Source organism: Pongo pygmaeus, chromosome 1 (assembly GCF_028885625.2).
Source record: "Pongo pygmaeus isolate AG05252 chromosome 1, NHGRI_mPonPyg2-v2.0_pri, whole genome shotgun sequence".
NCBI classification, from domain to species: Eukaryota; Metazoa; Chordata; class Mammalia; order Primates; family Hominidae; genus Pongo; species Pongo pygmaeus.
The window spans coordinates 50,200,241-50,221,210 of NC_072373.2; positions in this window are offsets into that span (position 1 = coordinate 50,200,241).

Sequence of the window (20,970 nt, forward strand, 5' to 3'; positions counted from 1 at the left end):
TCTTACAGGGAAAGGGAAGAAAAGGGGGTACTCATGCTCTGCTTCCTTTCATGCTGGCGGGCAGTGATTATTGTTAATGACCCACAGCTGTGCAGCTCCCCCACAACCTCTACCCTCTGCTCACCCCCATTTTCTCACTTCCTTCTTATTTAAGCTTTTCTCCAGTAAGACTTGCACAGAGGGAGGTGGGAGTAAGTTTTATGATGGATCAACTGTCAAGACTCACCCTGAATCTGGCTTCTCATGAAACCTGAACACAGCAGTGAGCTCTACTCCAAAGCGTATAGCTCTGCAAAACCAGGCAAACTTACAGTTTCTAATTTTTATGAATGTCCCAACAGACATTTATGAATTAATTCAAGAAAAGCAGCTTAAACATTCCCCTTAACTTTTTGCGTGTATTGGTTGCTTCATTCTTGGCTAAAGAATTAGATGTGTTCTGGATCTAGGTTGTAAGGAGCACTAGTACTTTCCATTACTGAGCATACCTAGAAAGAGGGATAGCAGACGGGGATAATTTATAATTTTTGCTATTAAATAGTCTTATGAATATATTCCTTGGATTCACTGCCCCCTCTACCTTCATCACTTCAATTGGTTCATACAAGTTGCATTGAGAAGGGCTTCCATATAGTGAGCTTTTTGATACACAAAGAACTTGAAATGTCTTTGAGATACTGTCTAGTCTAGACTTGTTCTATTGTACAATATATCTGGCTTGCTAGCTGCCCTCACGTCCCACATGGCATACCCTCTGTACAGGCTCTAACTGCACATCCTTGAAAGAGAGGATATGACTGTTTCCCAGTGAGGCTTTAAGCTATTGTGATGATTAATGATACTGATGCTCAATTCTGCCATTATGAATAGCATTAACACTAATGCTATCAGTGCTGATATTTAAATAACATTAATATTTTTGATATTAATATTTACTATTACTATCAATATTAATCCCTAGAGTTTCTGTTGCCATGAATTTTGAAGTCTCTTATAGAGTCGTTCTTACCCTTGGGGGCCCATGGTTTTCTTAGGATGTTGTTTCTTATGGTTTCTACTACTTTCTAAAGCTGTGAAAAAGGAGAGTAAAACAAGTGTGAGAGTAATCCTCACTCTCCACACTTTGACCATTGGCCTAGATTATTCTCATTTAGTGCAGTTCTTCTTTTATGTGCAGGTGTTTCCCACTTGAAATGCTCTTTTATGGAAATGTTGAGAAATATGAAAATATATGTTCTGAGAATTTTTCAATTTTCTTCTATAGTTCTTTCCATCTCTTGCATTCTATGAAGCTTTTCTTTTTCACCTGGAATGAAACAAACAAACCACCTGTATTTCCAAATCCTAGGTATTCATGAAGTTCAAATAAAAAATCACTTCTCCTAAGAAGTCTTCTCTGACTACACTAGTACTTTCTCTCTCTAAACTCAATAGCATTTACTGTGCATTTGTTACTTGCTACTTTGTATTAAAGTTATTAATACATATTTCCTATATACCAAGATTTTCTACACTCTCTTCTAGGTTAGAAATTCCATTATGTGGTAGAACTGTCACAGCACTCTCTACTGACTACATACACAACAGTGCCATACTAGGTGTTTGTTATATGTAGTTTTGAATGATATATTCTAATATACATAGTTGACCATTTAACAATGTGGAGGTTAGAAGTGCAGATCCCTGCATAGTTGAAAATCCACTTACGAAACAAACTTTGAAAGATACTGGCAAGGAACTTCCTGAGTTCAGGGAGAAACCATTTATGAAACCAATCCATAAAAAGGGCTCTTGTCCTGGCCTTGTTGTGCAACCAAAAGACTGGTAGCTGGTATTTATCTTCTCCCTTCAAGGCTCAGGGGTTAGCAGCTTTATAGATAAGGGCAGTCCTGATCATAAACCCAACTGCATTTACATAAAACAATAGAGTTAGCCTATTCCTTACTGCCTTAAATTTTGGTGCTTGCTTTTTTTTTTTTTACTAATAAATGTCCTTTGTGGATTTTCTTTTTCCAGAATATGTTACTTTCATCTGCAGTAAAAACCTATTCAGGCAGATATACTTTCTCCTCCATGATTTTCTTGATGATATGTGGAAACTCATCTGCTACCTCTTGGTCTGCAGAAACTGCTTCCCTGTCATCCTGACATTTTTTAAGCCAAACTTCTCTCTAAAATTATCAAACCATCCTTTGCTGGCATAAACTTCTCCAGGTTTAGATCCTTTACCCTCCTTTGCTTTAAGTTGTCATGTAATGACTTCACTTTTTCTCAAATCATATTACGATCTATAGGTATGGGTTCAGGGTTTGTAGGTATGCCTTTCTTACAGCAATCCTGTACCCACATACAGACTGCCTTTTCAATATGAGATAAAAAGTTACTCTGCAAATAGTGCAAGGTTTTGTGTCTGCTGGCATTGCTACAGCAAAGCCTTCACAAATTTCCTTTTTTTGAATCTTTTCTTTATTTTTTTTTTGCAATGATTCTGTATTAGTCTGTTCTCACATTGCTGTAGAGAAATACCTGAAATTTATAAAGAAAAAAGGTTTAATTGGCTCACAGTTTCATAGGCTGTACAGGAAACCTGGCTGAGGAGGCCTCAAGAAACTTCCAATCATGGTGGAAGGTGAAGGAGAAACAGGCACGTCTTTCATGGCCGGAGCAGCAGGAAGAGAGTGAAGTGGGAGGTGCTACCCACTTCTTTTTTTTTTTTTGAGATGGTCTCACTCTGTCACCCAGGCTGAAGTGCAGTGGCACAATCTTGGTGCACTGCAACATCTGCCTCCCAGGTTCAAGCGATTCTCTTGTCTCAGACTCCCGAGTAGCTGGGACTACAGGTACATGCCACCACGCCTGGCCAATTTTTGTATTTCTTTTTTTAGTAGAGACAGAGTTTCACCATATTGGTCAGGCTGGTCTCGAACCCCTGACTTCAGGTAATCCACCTGCCTTGGCCTCCCAAAGTGTTGGGATTACAGGCATGAGCCACCATGCCTGGCAACTACACACTTTTAAACAACAAGATCTCCTGAGAACTCACTTGCTATCACAATAACAGTAAGGGGGAAATCCACCCCCATGGTCCAATCACCTCCCACCAGGTCTCTCCTCCAACACTGAGGATTACAATTCGACATGAGATTTGGCCAGGGACACAAATCTAAACTATATCAGGTTCTTACACTATTCATTTATCTTGAAATGGCAGCCAAACTGCAGTTGCAGACCTCAGTCTATGGTACATATCAAGCAATTTAACTTTTTTTTACAATGTCATGCCTTATCTCTGTTTCTTGGAAGCACTTTCAGTATCACCAGCAGCACTTCATATGGGTCTCATAGTGTTATTCAAGGTTTACAATATTGCACTAAACATGATAAAAATATGTGAGAACTTCAAGTGGTCACTTTTTACTGTGATATGTAATTTCTTGGGGAGACAAATGGCTCATGTGGAGATGATTAGCCCCAGATGGTTTCTTAAGGGGATACTTACAACATTTGAGCTCACCACAGTAAAAACAGGAGGTGGCTACAAAATGATGACAGTTGTACAGTAAGTTGTAGTTAATTTTATGCACTTACAATTTAATACTGCATCTTTACATTTGTTTACATGTCTCTCCACTGAGAATGGTGCTACATTGTCCTTCTCTTTCAAAGATTTTGAAAGTTATTTATTGATCTCTACCGCCACTTCTCCACCTCCACTCATTTCTCAGTCTACTGTGATTTGTATTATACTTCTTGTTTCAAGGTCAACAAAAACCTCCTTTTCCCTAAATCAGGGAAGCAACATCCGTGGCTTATCTTTTTTTTTTTACTTCATGCCTCATTCAATACTATTGATTCAATTCCTTCTGGAAACACCCTTTCCTTGGGTCGGATGATCGTACACTGCTGTGTGTGTATACATAGGCATGTGTGTGTACACGCACATGTTCCTACCACCCTAGCCACTTTTTCCTCAGTTTCTTTTGCAGGCTTCTCTTCCTCCTTCCCCACACATCAATTTATCTCTCTTTGAAGTACTAATTTCCTTGGGTATTTGTTGTCTTAGAAGAAAAAAAAATTAATGAATGCTTATTTAGTGTCAGGAATCTTTCTAAACACTTTTATATGTATTAAGTCATTCTATTGTCACAACCACCCTGTGAATAGGTACTGTTGTTCCTGCAAATTATTTAATGACTAAAAGGAAATACTGAAGGAAGGAAAATATGGGAAAAGTCACAGAGTTTGTAAGCAGTAGAGCTGGGATGTGAACAAAGTAGTCTGAATCCAGAAACCACATGCTCAACCACTAAGCTGCCCTGCCCTCTTTCCTTCTCACTACTCCCTGGGTGATTTTATCCACCTTCATAGCAAGGGAGCCAATTCAAATTACTTAAAAAATATTTTTTCAGCTCATACATAACACCAGGTACTGTGTTAAATGTTGAAAAATAAATATGAACAAAGCATGGTTTCTTACCTAATTCTAAAGAATCATTATAGTCTTGTCCCTGGGAAGATGCATTCTTGGCATTAAGAATTGACAGTCATTTATAAGATGTTCTTCTAATATTCTGAAGTCTTAGCATATCTCTAGTCATTATTTCTCTGATTACTATTTATGTAATTATGCCTGTATTATCTCAGGATGCATTTATATTTAGGATGCTCCATAATATCAAAGAACCTCACTGCTCTTTACATGCTGCTATTACTATCCTATCCTTCTTTTTAAACCATGTCCTTGAAGAAAACACAACTTGTATAGAGGTTTCATTTTAACATCCAACTTGAAACTTTCTCTGTTTCCTTTTGGCAGGTTTAGCGTTATTATTTGCACAGCTTTTATCAACCATGATACAGCAGAACTTTCCACAAGAACACATAATAAGTGGTATAAAGATAAGTCCCCAGTGCAAGAAAACACACAAGGTGCAGAACGCATTCACTAAGTGGAATAAAGTTCTGCATTTGCAGTGTGGTCTAGTAATGCTCAGTGGCCCAGAGTATACAAAAAGTCTTTTCTGAGTTCTCACTGGCATATATCCAATGCTTCCTAATGGATATATAAATGAAAAAAATAGTGTTATCTTAAAGTAGCACTGAGTGGAGGTGGCATTTAACAGACATGTATGCAAAAGTGACTTAATACATAGTGATATTGCATTAATAATATTTTGAAAAACGTAAGGGAAATGAAAGGAGCACTTCATGGAGGAATCACAATTTGAGTAGAGATACATAATTAGGAGGTAGTCAGTCAGAGAAAGATGATGAATATAGGTGATTAGAGGATAAATGTAAATTCAGATTAGGAGATAAGAAAGGGGATTGGTGAAGATGATTATAGGGTGCACTGGCAGGGGGAAAGAGTGGCAACCAAGGAAAGAATTAAACCGGGCAAGATTTGATGATATTAGACTGTCATTTTATTCTGTGCACAATGGAAAGCCACCAAAACAAGTTTTAAGCAAGGGCAAGATATGATCAGATTTATCTTCAGTAAGATAATTCTAGTAGGAATCTGGAGGTTTGATTGGTTAGGACTGTGTGGAGATAGAGAATCTTCATGAAGCCGTTACTGTAAGCAAATCACAAAGCATGGGCACGTGCACAGTTGCTAACTGGCAAAACTCTCTGTTTCCAAAACCCAGCTCCTCCAGGTTTTTAGCTACGTGGTGTTAGTATGTTACTCACTCTCTATTAGTCTTAATTTACCTATCTCTGAATTGAGAATGAGAATATTGATTTCATTGATTTGTTGTGAGGATTGAATGAGGTAATGATTATAGCGTGCTTAGAACTCTATCAGCATTCACTATATTTAAGTCACCATCAAAAATTTATTAGGGTTATCAAGGTAGCAAGGGAGATTAGGATATGATTTTGAGAGTTCAGTAGTGTGAATAAAAAGGATCTGACAGAGGAAAAAAAAAAGATAGAGGTCAAAGATGAGTCCAAATTTGGAGATGTGATGTTTTATACTGCGAGATGAGATATGGGATATTTCCAGCATGATAAGTATGATAAGTCTGGTGCAGGGAACAGAGGAAATTATGTTCTATTTAAGACTTTTTAATATTGAGGTAGCTAATGATAAAACTGAAGCTTTCATGAATTAGTTGGAACTTTGAGACTCGTACCTTGGAAGAAAGACTTAAACAGCAGATGAAAATGTATTCATTTAAAAGGTACATGTGAAGACATAGCTACTTAAGAAGAAGTATTTTATAAAAGGTGAAGGTAACTGAGGAAGCAACCATAAATAAACTCTTAGAGATGGGTAAACAAGGAGCAGATGAAAAACCATATTTAGAAAGGCAATAAGAGAAATAAGAACAAGCAGAGTCACAAGAGACCAAGGATAAATAACCTTAACAAATTAGAGATGGTTCAGTAGCACTGAAGCAGTTAAATCTGCTTCATTATAGATTGAAATAAAGCCATTGGTTCAGTAATCGTGAAGAAAGACTCTGGTGACCTCAAGAGAGTTGTTTTGTTGGAAGAAGTCTATATTACTGCAGTACAAAAATAAATGAAAGGTTAAAAAAGAAGATGGTAGGAATGGGGACTGATTTTTCTTTTCAAAATCAAACTATTTAAGTGTAAGTTAATTATAGTAAAGGAGAAATTAGCAGAGACACCAGTTTGTAGTTGAGGTAGTATTTTAAAATATTTTTTGTGTGGGAGATATTTGAGTATGATTAGAGCCTGAGTAGAAGATAAAGTAGAGAAATAAATATCCGAATCATGGATAAATGAGAAATACACATGTCATGCCTAATTTTGGAGGAAGTTCACAGTACTTTTGGCAATGGTGATCTAGGGATTCAGAATAAACCTGAAAATAAGCTAGATACTCTACGGAAGTGATGGGGTGATATTCTTTGCATTTACATGTCTTGGAGGCCATAGTATTTCCCAAATCTATGGATTGATGTCTTTTATCAAAAAAAGGCAGGGGTTGCAATCCTAGTCTCTGATAAAACAGACTTAAACCAACAAAGATCAAAAGAGACAAAGAAGGCCATTACATAATGGTAAAGGGATTAATTCAACAAGAAGAGCTAACTATTCTAAATATATATGCACCCAATACAGGAGCACCCAGATTCATAAAGCAAGTCCTGAGTGACCTACAAAGAGACTTAGACTCCCACACATTAATAATGGGAGACTTTAACACCCCACTGTCAACATTAGACAGATCAACGAGACAGAAAGTCAACAAGGATACCCAGGAATTGAACTCAGCTCTGCACCAAGCAGACCTAATAGACATCTACAGAACTCTCCACCCCAAATCAACAGAATATACATTTTTTTCAGCACCACACCACACCTATTCCAAAATTGACCATATCCTTGGAAGTAAAGCTCTCCTCAATAAATGTAAAAGAACAGAAATTGTAACAAACTGTCTCTCAGATCACAGTGCAATCAAGCTAGAACTCAGGATTAAGAATCTCACTCAAAACCGCTCAACTACGTGGAAACTGAACAACCTGCTCCTGAATGACTACTGGGTACATAACGAAATGAAGGCAGAAATAAAGATGTTCTTTGAAACCAACGAGAACCAAGACACAACATACCAGAATCTCTGGGATGCATTCAAAGCAGTGTGTAGAGGGAAATTTATAGCACTAAATGCCCACAAGAGAAAGCAGGAAAGATCCAAAATTGACACCCTAACATCACAATTAAAAGAACTAGAAAAGCAAGAGCAAACACATTCAAAAGCTAGCAGAAGGCAAGAAATAACTAAAATCAGAGCAGAACTGAAGGAAATAGAGACACAAAAAACCCTTCAAAAAATAAATGAATCCAGGAGCTGGTTTTTTGAAAGGATCAACAAAATTGATAGACCGCTAGCAAGATTAATAAAGAAAAAAAGAGAGAAGAATCAAATAGATGCAATAAAAAATGATAAAGGGGATATCACCACCGATCCCACAGAAATACAAACTACCATCAGAGAATATTACAAACACCTCTATGCAAATAAACTAGAAAATCTAGAAGAAATGGATAAATTCCTCAACACATACACCCTCCCAAGACTAAACCAAGAAGAAGTTCAATCTCTGAATAGACCAATAACAGGAGCTGAAATTATGGCAATAATCAATAGCTTACCAACCAAAAAAAGTCCAGGACCAGATGGGTTCACAGCCGAATTCTACCAGAGGTACAAGGAGGAGCTGGTACCATTCCTTCTGAAACTATTCCAATCAATAGAAAAAGAGGGAATCCTCCCTAACTCATTTTATGAGGCCAGCATCATCCTGATACCAAAGCCTGGCAGAGACACAACAAAAAAAGAGAATTTTAGACCAATATCCTTGATGAACATTGATGCAAAAATCCTCAATAAAATACTGGCAAACAGAATCCAGCAGCACATCAAAAAGCTTATCCACCATGATCAAGTGGGCTTCATCCCTGGGATGCAAGGCTGGTTCAATATACGCAAATCAATAAATGTAATCCAGCATATAAACAGAACCAAAGACAAAAACCACATGATTATCTCAATAGATGCAGAAAAGGCCTTTGACAAAATTCAACAACCCTTCATGCTAAAAACTCTCAATAAATTAGGAATTGATGGGACGTATCTCAAAATAATAAGAGCTATTTATGACAAACCCACAGCCAATATCATACTGAATGGGCAAAAACTGAAAGCATTCCCTTTGAAAACTGGCACAAGACAGGGATGCCCTCTCTCGCCACTTCTATTCAACATAGTGTTGGAAGTTCTGGCCAGGGCAATTAGGCAGGAGAAGGAAATCAAGGGTATTCAATTAGGAAAAGAGGAAGTCAAATTGTCCCTGTTTGCAGATGACATGATAGTATATCTAGAAAACTCCATTGTCTCAGCCCAAAATCTCCTTAAGCTGATAAGCAACTTCAGCAAAGTCTCAGGATACAAAATCAATGTGCAAAAATCACAAGCATTCTTATACATCAATAACAGACAAACAGAGAGCCAAATCATGAGTGAACTCCCATTCACAATTGCTTCAAAGAGAATAAAATACCTAGGAATCCAACTTACAAGGGATGTGAAAGACCTCTTCAAGGAGAACTACAAACCACTGCTCAAGGAAATAAAAGAGGATACAAACAAATGGAAGAACATTCCATGCTCATGGGTAGGAAGAATCAATATCATGAAAATGGCCATCCTTCCCAAGGTAATTTACAGATTCAATGCCATCCCCATCAAGCTACCAATGACTTTCTTCACAGAATTGGAAAAAACTACTTTAAAGTTCATATGGAACCAAAAAAGAGCCCGCATCGCCAAGTCAATCCTAAGCCAAAAGAACAAAGCTGGAGGCATCACGCTACCTGACTTCAAACTATACTACAAGGCTACAGTAACCAAAACAGCATGGTACTGGTACCAAAACAGAGATATAGATCAATGGAACAGAACAGAGCCGTCAGAAATAATGCCACATATCTACAACCATCTGATCTTTGACAAACCTGAGAAAAACAAGAAATGGGGAAAGGATTCCCTATTTAATAAATGGTGCTGGGAAAACTGGCTAGCCATATGTAGAAAGCTGAAACTGGATCCCTTCCTTACACCTTATACAAAAATCAATTCAAGATGGATTAAAGACTTAAATGTTAGACCTAAAACCATAAAAACCCTAGAAGAAAACCTAGGCAATACCATTCAGGACATAGGCATGGGCAAGGACTTCATGTCTAAAACACCAAAAGCAATGGCAACAAAAGCCAAAATGGACAAATGGGATCTAATTAAACTAAAGAGCTTCTGCACAGCAAAGGAGACTACCATCAGAGTGAACAGGCAACCTACAAAATGGGAGAAAATGTTCGCAACCTACTCATCTGACAAAGGGCTAATATCCAGAATCTACAATGAACTCCAACAAATTTACAAGAAAAAAACAAACAACCCCATCAAAAAGTGGGCGAAGGACATGAACAGACACTTCTCAAAAGAAGACATTTATGCAGCCAAAAGACACATGAAAAAATGCTCACCATCACTGGCCATCAGAGAAATGCAAATCAAAACCACAATGAGATACCATCTCACACCAGTTAGAATGGCGATCATTAAAAAGTCAGGAAACAACAGGTGCTGGAGAGGATGTGGAGAAATAGGAACACTTTTACACTGTTGGTGGGACTGTAAACTAGTTCAACCCTTGTGGAAGTCAGTGTGGCGATTCCTCAGGGATCTAGAACTAGAAATTCCATTCGACCCAGCCATCCCATTACTGGGTATATACCCAAAGGACTACAAATCATGCTGCTATAAAGACACATGCACACGTATGTTTATTGCAGCATTATTCACAATAGCAAAGACTTGGAACCAACCCAAATGTCCAACAATGATAGACTGGATTAAGAAAATGTGGCACATATACACCATGGAATACTATGCAGCCATAAGAAATGATGAGTTCATGTCCTTTGTAGGGACATGGATGAAATTGGAAATCATCATTCTCAGTAAACTATCGCAAGAACAAAAAACCAAACACCGCATATTCTCACTCATAGGTGGGAATTGAACAATGAGAACACATGGACACAGGAAGGGGAACATCACACTTCGGGGACTGTTGTGGGTTGGGGGGAGGGGGGAGGGATAACATTGGGAGATATACCTAATGCTAGATGACGAGTTGGTGGGTGCAGTGTACCAGCATGGCACATGTATACATATGTAACTTACCTGCACATTGGGCACATGTACCATAAAACCTAAAGTATAATAATAATAATAATAATAATAATTACAATAAAAGAAAAAAAAAAAAAGAGTTGGATATATCCAGAAGCATAAAAGGACTGTGGAACAACTGACAGAAATAGAAACATTGAGATGGGGCTCATTTCACAGGATTTGTACTTGTCCATATTCTTACTATTTTTTTGGTTCTCTAAGTAGCTGACAGCTAGTAAGAAGGACTTTGTTGTACTGACTTCAATGCGGTGCCCAAAAAAGGGCTTTTCTGGCCACTTATTGGTTAAGAGAGTGTTTACACAAAAGAATACAAAAGGGTTTTCAGGAAACCCTAAAATGATATTTTCCAATACAGAGAGCTGAATGTTCTCACTACTCTTTAGATATATCTGTTAAGTCAAATGTTAGCTTTTCTGTCTTACTTAGATGACATTTAGATTTATCGTATGTTTCACTTAACTTAGAATAAAAAACAAATATGTATATTTTCAAAAAAAAAAAAAAAAGATTGGAAAACCACACCTTCATGGTAAAAGTGTTGAAAACTAAGACAAAAGACAAAGTTAAAATCTGACAGAGAGAGAAAGGGAAGACATATTATCTTCCAAACACCAATTATTGACTTCTATATAGAAACAATGAAAGCCAGTGAAAAATTGAATGATAAACTTAAAGGGCAGAAAATAACATAATTGTCAACTTAGAATTGTTCAAATAAAATTCTACATAAAACTATACCTCAAAAATGAATGTAAATTAAAAGCATATTCAGACAACAAAAGCAAATAATTTGTTGTTAGCAGATCTGAAATTTGGAAATACTAAAAGGAATGTTCAGGCAGAAGAATATGATCCCAGATAAATGCTCAGAGATTTAGGAAGGCTTAAACAATATTGTAAAAAGTAAATAGGTAACTAAATCTAAATTAAAAAATAATTTCTGAGGAGCTGCAAGAAAACAATAGTATGCAACTTGGAAGAAAGATAAGTTATTATTTTAATAATTAATTATTTATTTATTTTTTCTTTGAGACAGAGTCTCGCTCTGTTGCCCAGGCTGGAGTGCAGTGGCACAATCTCGGCTCACTGCAACCTCTGCCTCCCGGTTCAAGCTAATCTCCTGCCTCAGTCTGCTAAGTATCTGGGATTACAGGTGCATGCCACCATGCCAGCTAATTTGTGTGTGTGTGTATTTGTGTGTGTGTGTGTGTGTGTGTGTGTGTGTGTTTAGTAGAGATGGGGTTTCACCATGTTAGCCAGGCTGGTCTCAAACTCCTGACCACAGGTGATTCGCCTGCCTTGGCCTCCCAGTGTGCTGAGATTACAGGCATGAGCTACTGCGCCTGGCCTAATAATAATTTATTAAAGCATTGTCTGAGAAGTGGGTAAGTACTAATTTACATTTGACTTCAATAAATAAGAAATTCATGCTGAAATCTCTGTGATAACTTAAAAAGAATGGAAAAAGCATGTCTAATAATCTATTGGAAAAGAAAATTAGAAAAATGAAATACAAACTCCCAAAGAAGATAAAACAAGGTGGAGGCGTGGGGGACAGATGGGACAAACAGAAAAAGTGAGTGGCAGATTTAAGCCTAGATATTTTAGCAATGTTATAATATGTCAGTTGAAGACAAAGATTGTGAGACTGTCAAGAATTCAAAACTCAATTCTATGCTACTTATAAGAGACATACTTTAAATGTAAGTCAAATGTAGTAGGATGGAAATAGCTGTACAATGCAAACACTAACCAAAAGAAAGCTGATATACTTGCATTATATTCAACAGAAAGCACAAATCCCAAAGCATTGCTACAATTAAAAATAAAAGTTAAAAATAAGCATTTCGTAATGATAACAAGCTTTAATTTATAAGGAAGATGTAATTAATAATTCTAAATTTGGAAGAAGTTCATGTGCTTCTGAGACTAAGAAGGAGGTTAAGAATAGTGAAGATTTAGGGCAACTTTGCACAATCTTTTTGAATCACAGACTTTTGGAGAATCTAATCAATATTATTGTCCTATTATCAAAAAATAGGAACATAAACATAGATTTTGCTTACAAAAGCAAAGTTCAGGAACTCCCTAAAGCTGAGTTAAGAATTGTTGATAGCTTCTATTTGAGGTTTTGAGGAAGAAAACAAGTTTATGTTGCTTTGCATATGTAAAGCTCTAACTGTTTTGAAATAATATTTTTATAATATAGCCTTTGACCAGAGAAACTTAATTTTCTCTGACATTTCTCAGAAGCAAAGAACAGAAGAAGAGAAAAGAAATGGCTTGATCTAGAATTTCAGAGAAGTGGAGAATGGGGCCTTCAAAAAGTCAAGAGAGAAATTTGAAGATGTTACAGACTATGTTGGTGAACTGATTAATTGTGTAATCTAGGATAACTAGGGAAGAAACTAAAGATGGAAGGCATATTTTGTGGTGATTGAGAACATGAGCTTTACACTTAGGCAGACCTAAGACACATGGAGTGCATTGCTGATCAACTTAAATTACCTCCTGAAGCCAAAGTTTTCCCATTTTCCCAATGGGGAAAATACTTACCTGTGAATATTGAATGAAAAACTGTAGGCAAAATTCTCAGTAAAAGTCCTTATTAATAACATAGACAAGTTGAAAAATTGAAGATTAGGTTGGATTAAACACTAATTTTTATATGAGAGAGTATATGGGAGAACTGGACAGGAAGAATTTTAAGTCATATGGATGATTTAGGAAATGGTACCACTTTGAATTTTTAAAATTCAGAATATGGCCATATGAGTAAAATCCCAAACTGGAAATAAAAGACATTAGAATCATGTCATCAAAAATGAACAGCTACATAGTGACATGCCTCTCCCCCACCCAACTACCCCAGGGTGTGGGAAAGCATGCCAATTATTTTGAGTATTTTTGACCTCGTTTTGGTTGTATAAACTCATTTTTTTCCCTAAATTTTAAAATTTTCTTTTTTTCTCTCTTTTTCAAACTTGTAATACAAATTCAGGGGTACAATACAATTGCAGGTTTGTTACGTAGGTAAACTTGTGTCATAGGAGTTTGTTGTACAGATAATTTCATCACCCAGGGATGAAGCCTAGTACCCCTTAGTTATTTTTCCTGGTCCTCTCCCTCCTGCCACCCTCTGATAGCCCCCACTATGTATTGTTGCCCTCTATGTGTCCATGTGTTCTCATCATTTAGCTTTCACTTATAAGTGAGAAAATGCAGTGTTTGGTTTTCTCTTCCTGCATTAGTTTGCTAAGGATAATGGCCTCCAACTCCAACGATGTCCCTGCAAAGGACATGATCTCATTCTTTTTTATGGCTGCATAGTATTCCCTGCTGTATATGTACCACATTTTCTTTATCCAGTCTATCCCTGATGGGCATTTAGGATGATTCCATGTCTTTGCTGTTGTGAAGAGTGCTGCAATGAACATATGCATGCATGTATCTTTATAATAGAATGATGTATAATCCTTTGGGTATATACCCAGTAATGGGATTGTTCAGTTAAATGGCATTTCTGTTTAGGTCTTTGAGGAATTACCACACTGTCGTCCACAATGGTTGAATTAATTATGCTTTCACTAACAGTGTAATAAGCATTGTTTTTCTCCACAGCCTCACCGGTGTCTGTTCTTGACTTTTTAATAATAGGCATTCTGACTGGTGTGAGATGGTATCTCATTGTGGTTTTGATTTGCATTTCTCTAATGACCAGTATTCTTGAGCTTTTTTTCTTATGATTGTTCAGCACATGTATGTCTTTTTTTGAAACATGTCTGTTTATATCCTTTGCTCACTTTTTAATGGGGTTGTTTGATTTTTTTCTTGTAAATTTAAGTTCCTTATAGATGCTGGATATTAGACTTTTGTCTGATGCATAATTTGCAACAATTTCCTTCCATTCTGTAGGTTGTCTGTTTATTCTGTTTATAGTTTCTTTTGCTGTGCTGAAGCTCTTAGTTTAATTAGATCCTATTTTTGAATTTTTGCTTTTGTTGCAATTGCTTTTGGTGTCTTTGTCATGTAATGTTTACCTATGCTTATGTCCTGAATGGTATTTCCTAGGTTGTATACCAGGGTTTTTATAGTTTTGGGTTTTATATTTAAGTCTTTAACTCATCTTGAGTTAATTTTTGTTTGTGGTATAAGGAAGGGGTTCAGTTTCAATCTTCTCCCTATGGTTAGCCAGTTATCCTACCACTGCTTATTGAATAGGGAATCCTTTTGTCAGGTGTGTCAAAGATCAGATAGTTGTAGGTGTGTGTGCAGTCTTACTCCTGGGTTCTCTAACCTGTTTCATTGGTCAATGTATCTGTTTCTGTACCGGGACCATGCTTTGTTGGTTACTGTAGCCCTGTAGTATAGTTTGAAGTCAGGTAATGTGATGCCTCCAGCTTTGTTCTTTTTGTTCAGATTTCCTTGGCTATTTGGGCTCTTTTTTGGTTCCATATGATTTTTAAAATTAGTTTCTTCTAGTTCTCTGAAAAATCTCAATGGTAGATTAATAGGAATAGCATTGAATCTGTAAATTGCTTTGGGCAGTATGGCCAATTTAACAATATTGGTTTTTCTTATCCATCAGCATGGAATGTTTTTCCATTTGTTTGTGTCATCTCTGATTTCTTTGAGAAGTGTTTTGTAATTCTCATTATAGAGATCTTTCACCTCCCTAGTTAGCTTTATTCCTAGATATTTTATTCTTTTTTTGTGGCAGTTGTGAATGGAATTGCCTTCCTGATTTGGCTCTTGGCTTGACTGTTTTATAGGAATACTAGTAATTTTTGCACATTGATTTTGTATCCTGAGACTTCACTGAAGTCGTTTATCAGCTTAAGAAGTTTTTGGACTGAGACTCTGGGGTTTTCTAGGTATAGGATCATGTCATCTGCAAACATGGATAGATAGTTTGACTTCCTCTCTTCCTGTTTGGATGCCTTTTTTTCTTTCTTTTGCCTGTTTTCCCAGGCCAGAATTTCCAATACTATGTTGAATAGGAGTGATGAGACAGGGCATCCTTGTATTATGCTGGTTTTCAAGGGGAATGCTTCCAGCTTTTGCCCATTTAGTATGATGTTGGCTGTGGGTTTGTGATAGATGGCTCTTATTATTGAGGTAAATTCTTTCTGCACATAGTTTATTGAGAATTTTAAATATGGGTAGATGTTGAATTTTATCAAAAGCCTTTTCTGCATCTACTGACACTACTGAGATAATCATATGGTTTTTGTGTTTAGTTCTGTTTGTGTGATGAATCATATTTATTCATTTGTGTATGTTGAGCCAACCTTGCACCCCAAGGATAAAGCCTACTTTTTCATGGCGGATAAACTTTTTTGATGTGCTGCTGAATTTAGTTTGTCAGTATTTTGTCGAGGATTTTTGCATTGATGTTCATCAAGGATATTGGCCTATGTTTTTTGTTGTTGTTGTTGTATTTCTGCCAGGTTTTGGTATCAGGATGATACTGGCCTCTTGAATGAGTTAGGGAGAAGTCTCTTCTCTTTAGTTTTTTGGAATAGCTTCAGTAGGAATCATACCAGCTCTTCTTTGTATCTCTGGTAGAATTCAGCTGTGAATTCATCTGGTCCTGGGCTTCTTTTGGTTGGTGGGCTATTTATTACTGCCTCTATTTGAGAGCTTGTTATTGGTCTGTTCAGGATTTCAATTTCTTTCTGGTTCAGTCTTGGGAGGGTGTATGTGTCCAGGAATTCATCCCTTTTTTCTAGGTTTTCCAGTTTATGTGCATACAGGTGTTCATAATATTCTCTGATCGTTGTTTGTATTTCTCTAGTGTCAGTGGTAATATGCCCTTGTTGTTTCTGATTGCATTTATTTGAATCTTCTCTTTTGTTCTTTATTAGTCTAGCTAGTGGTCTATCTATTTTACTAATTTTTTTTTTTTAAAAAACAGCTCCTGGATTTGTTTATCTTTTGAATGATTATTTTTTTTGTATCTCTGTCTCATTCAGTTCAGATCTGATTTTGGTTATTTCTTGTCTTCTGCCATGTTTGGTATTTGTTTGTTGTTGGTTCTCTACTTCTTTTAGTTGTGATCTTAGGTTGTTAACTTGGGATCTTTCTAACTTTTTAAGGTGGATATTTAGTGCTATAAATTTTTCTATTAACACTGCCTTCTCTGTGTCCTAGAAATTCTGGTATGTTATATCCTTGTTCTCATTAGTTTCAAATAACTTCTTGATTTCTGCCTTAATTTCATTATTTACCCAAAGTTATTCAGGAGCAGGTTATTTAATTTACATGTAATTGTATGGTTTTGAGTGAACTTCTTGGTCTTGATTTCTAATTTGATTGTGCTGTAGTCTGAGAGACTGTTTCTTATGATTTCAGTTCTTCTGCATTTGCGGAGAAGTATTTTAATTATGTGATAGATTTTAGAGTATGTGCCATGTGGTGATAGAAGAATATATATTCTGTTGTTTTTGTGTGGAGAGTTCTGTAGATGTCTATCAGGTCCGTTTGATCCAGTACTGAGTTCAGGTCCTGAATATCTTTGTTGATTTTCTATCTTGATGATCTGTCTAATATTGTCATGAGGTGTTAAAGTCTCCCAATAATATTATGTGGGGGACTAAGTCTTTTGAAGATCTCTAGGAACTTGCTTCATGAATCTGGGTGCTCCTGTGTTGGGTGCATATATACTTACAATAGTTAGACCTTGTTGGATTGAACCCTTTACCATAATGAATGCCCTTTTGTGTCTTTTTGATTTTTGTTGGTTGAAAGTCTGTTTTGTGCATGCCAATGGGTCTTGGTTCTTTATCCAGCTTGCCACTCTGTGTCTTTTAATTGGGGCATTTAGTCCATTTGCATTTAAGGTTAGTATTGACATGCGTGGATTTGATTCTGTCATCCATGTCATGATCCTGTCACCATGATGTCATCATGATGGTTATTTTGCAGACTTGTTTATGTGGTTGCTTTGTAGTGTCACTGGTATGTGTACTTTAGTGTGTTTTTGTAGTGGCTCGTAGTGATCTCCCCTTTCCATATTTAGTGCTTCCTTCAGGAGCTCTTGCAAGGTAGGTCTGGTGATAACAAATTTCCTCTGGATTTGCTTATCTGAAAAGGACCTTATTCCTCCTTTGCTTATAAAGCTTAGTTTGGCTGAATATGAAATTCTGGGTTGGACTTTCTTTTCTTTAAAAATGTTGACTATTGGCTCCCAATCTCTTCCAGCTTGTAGGGTTTCAGCTGAGAGGTCCTCTGTTAGTCTGACTGGCTTCCCTTTATGTTGACCTGACCTTTCTCTCTAGCTGGCTTTAACATTTTTTCTTTCATTTTGACCTTGCATAATCTGAAGATTATGTGTCTTGGGGATGATCTTCATGTAAAGTATTTTACTGGGGTTCTTTGCATTTCCTGAATTTGAATGTTGGCCTCTCTAGCTAGCTTTGGAATGTTCTCATGGATGATATCCTGAAATGCTTCCCAAACTGGTTCCATTCTTAACATCTCTTTCAGGTACACCAGTCAGTCACATATTTGGTCTCTTCACATAATCCCATATTTATTGGTGCTTATGTTCATTCTTTTTCATTATTTTTTTCTTTACTCTTGTCTGCCTGTCATATTTCAGAAAGCCAGTATTCAAGCTCTGAGATTCTTTTTTTGTGCTTGTATATTCTGCTATTAATACTTGTGATTTCATTATGAAATTCTTATAGTGTGTTTTTCAGCTCTATAAGGCTGGTTACATTCTTCTCTATATTGGCGATTTTGTCTGTCAGCTCCTGCAATGTTTTCTCATGATTTTTAGCTTCCTTGAATTGGGTTACAATATACTCTTATAGCTCAATGAACTTCATACCTATCCATATTCTTGAATTCTTCTTCTGTCATTTCAGCCATCTCAACCTCAGCCCAGTTCCAGTCTCTTGCTGGAGAGGTGATGTGGTCATTTAGAGGTAAAAAGACACTCTGGCTTTTTGAGTTTTAAGCATTTTGCATTGATTCTTTCTTATCTTTGGGTACTTATCTACCTTCAATCTTTAAGGTTGCTGATCTTTGAATTTTTTTTTTCTTTTATTTGATGACCTCAAGTGTTTGATTGTGGTATATAAGGTGGATTCAGCTGACTGGCTTCATTTCTGGGAGTTTTTAGGGGGCCATTGCTCAACTCCCAACTTCTGGACTGTGTGCTCTAACTCTGGGAGACTAGTATTGGACCCCAACTTTGTTCTCGGGCTCCTTGAGATTTGGAGTCTACTGCACTGGGGGAGCCAAGGTGTGGCAGCTGCAGCAGAGTATTAGCAGATGCAGGAGTGCCTGCCTTCCTGTGGCCATTCACCACAGTGGTAGAGGTAAGGCAGCTGGGAGGGAGGTAGGGGCCCCTGCTGGAGACTGTGTATACAGTTGCACTGGAGGTGGTGTTGACTTGGGGCAGGGTGCTGGCTGGCACAGGTCTGGGTGCCTTCTCTTTGCCCCGCAAGCAGGAGTGATCACTCAGGGTGTGTGATGGTTCCTGTTCTCTGAGCAAGGGCTGGGTACTGGCGGGGGCAGACCTTGCTGGCTCTGTCTCCACCAAACTCCATCTACAATGGCAGTCAGTTGGGGTTGGGGGGCGTGCTACACTCCTGCATTCTGGCAAGTCAAGTAAGGCAGAGTGTAGACATGCACCAGCAAAGCAATGTGGGGTGTTGCCATGGCTTGGAGGAATCTGCAATATGAAGAGGGAACATTCAGGCTGGTGTGCAGCTATAGGGGCCTCCTGGCTGGAGCTCTCCAACTGTCTGATATGGTCCACTGGCACAGAAGATATGGTGTGGGCCCTCAAGGTACCTGAGACTGCACTGTAAGTTGGCATGGTCAGAATGGGGCCCCAGGAGTTGCTAGCAGACCAAGGAGTGCTCAGGTCAGACCAGCCCAGGGCAATGTTCAAGGCTTCCCCGCAGAGATCAGGCCCAACAGTTCCCCTAGGGACAAAGTCTCTTATGGGAGCAAGTCGAACCCAGGGGGATGGCTATCTTTGGCCATGCTTCACTACAGATGCTCCAGCACCAAACACTCAGGGCTCCACATCAGCTGGCTGCTGTCCCACCAGAGTTTGCTTGTCTCCTGGGGCTTCCACCCCAGAGAGATGCGGGTCAGCAGTGGCTCAGTGCAATCAGCCCAGGATGGAGGGTCTGTGTTGCGGGCCCAAGCCAGGGGTTCTCTGTCTGCTGACAAGCAGTGTGGGGTGTGTGGGACCCATGGGAGACAGACTGGCCTCTCTCCTTGGGTCAACTGCAGCTTGTTGGAGGTGTGGAAAAGGCACTTAGGGTCTTTGCTCCTTTGTTAGTCAGGGGTTAGTGACTGGAGTGGACCCCCAGAATACTGCAGCAGCCCTAGGACAAAGCACCCAGACTGTTATGTGGATGCCTGTTGCCATATCTCTTCACTGAACTGTTCCTCCAGGCCTGGGCCTCTAGCCAGTAGCAACTCAGCAACTCCCTGGACAGAGCCTCCAGGGGTAATTGAAAGCCACTTTGCTATTGCCTCTGCAGTGGAGCTGTCACTGCTTCCTTGGACTAATGAACGAGCAGAAATTTCTTTATGTTCCTAACGTTTTATATCTTACTTCTATTATTATATCAATCAATCCTAGTGTTGTATCAATTAATCACTTATAGACACTAAGCATGAGGAAAATGAAGGAGGTCAAAAGGCAAGAAGCATGAAATATTGCTTTGAACTGTGCTAGTCTGACACATGCCTTGTTAGTATTGAATGATGACAAGGAACTATTTCTGATAGGCATTATAATTAAAACCAGCATATTTTTTTCAAGGCTTCAAGAAGTGAACTAAATTTCCCTGAACCCCAAAAGGTTCAATTCAGTTCAGGAAAATGTGAAGTTTGATGTTATTCTATGAGTTAGCTTTCCAAGCTGTAATTATAATAATAGACATTATGTTGCAAACTTGGAAAAGGTTCATTTACATGACAGATCCAAGAATCAAATGTTCTTACTATTTTCTTTTCATTTTGCCTTTCAAATACTTACTTCAAAAAACAAATAAGAAGTAATTATGAAGTACTTAAGGAGAGGAAACACTGTATCTTAACTTATTAATTACAGGACCCTCTGTTGATCAAGACAAAGCAATTTTCTTTCTAAATTCTTGACAAAATAGAGAATATGGTCTTGTCTAAGGACACAGTTTACCAAAAGCATTCCAATTCCATGATGATACAAAAGTCACTTGATTAACAGATGAACA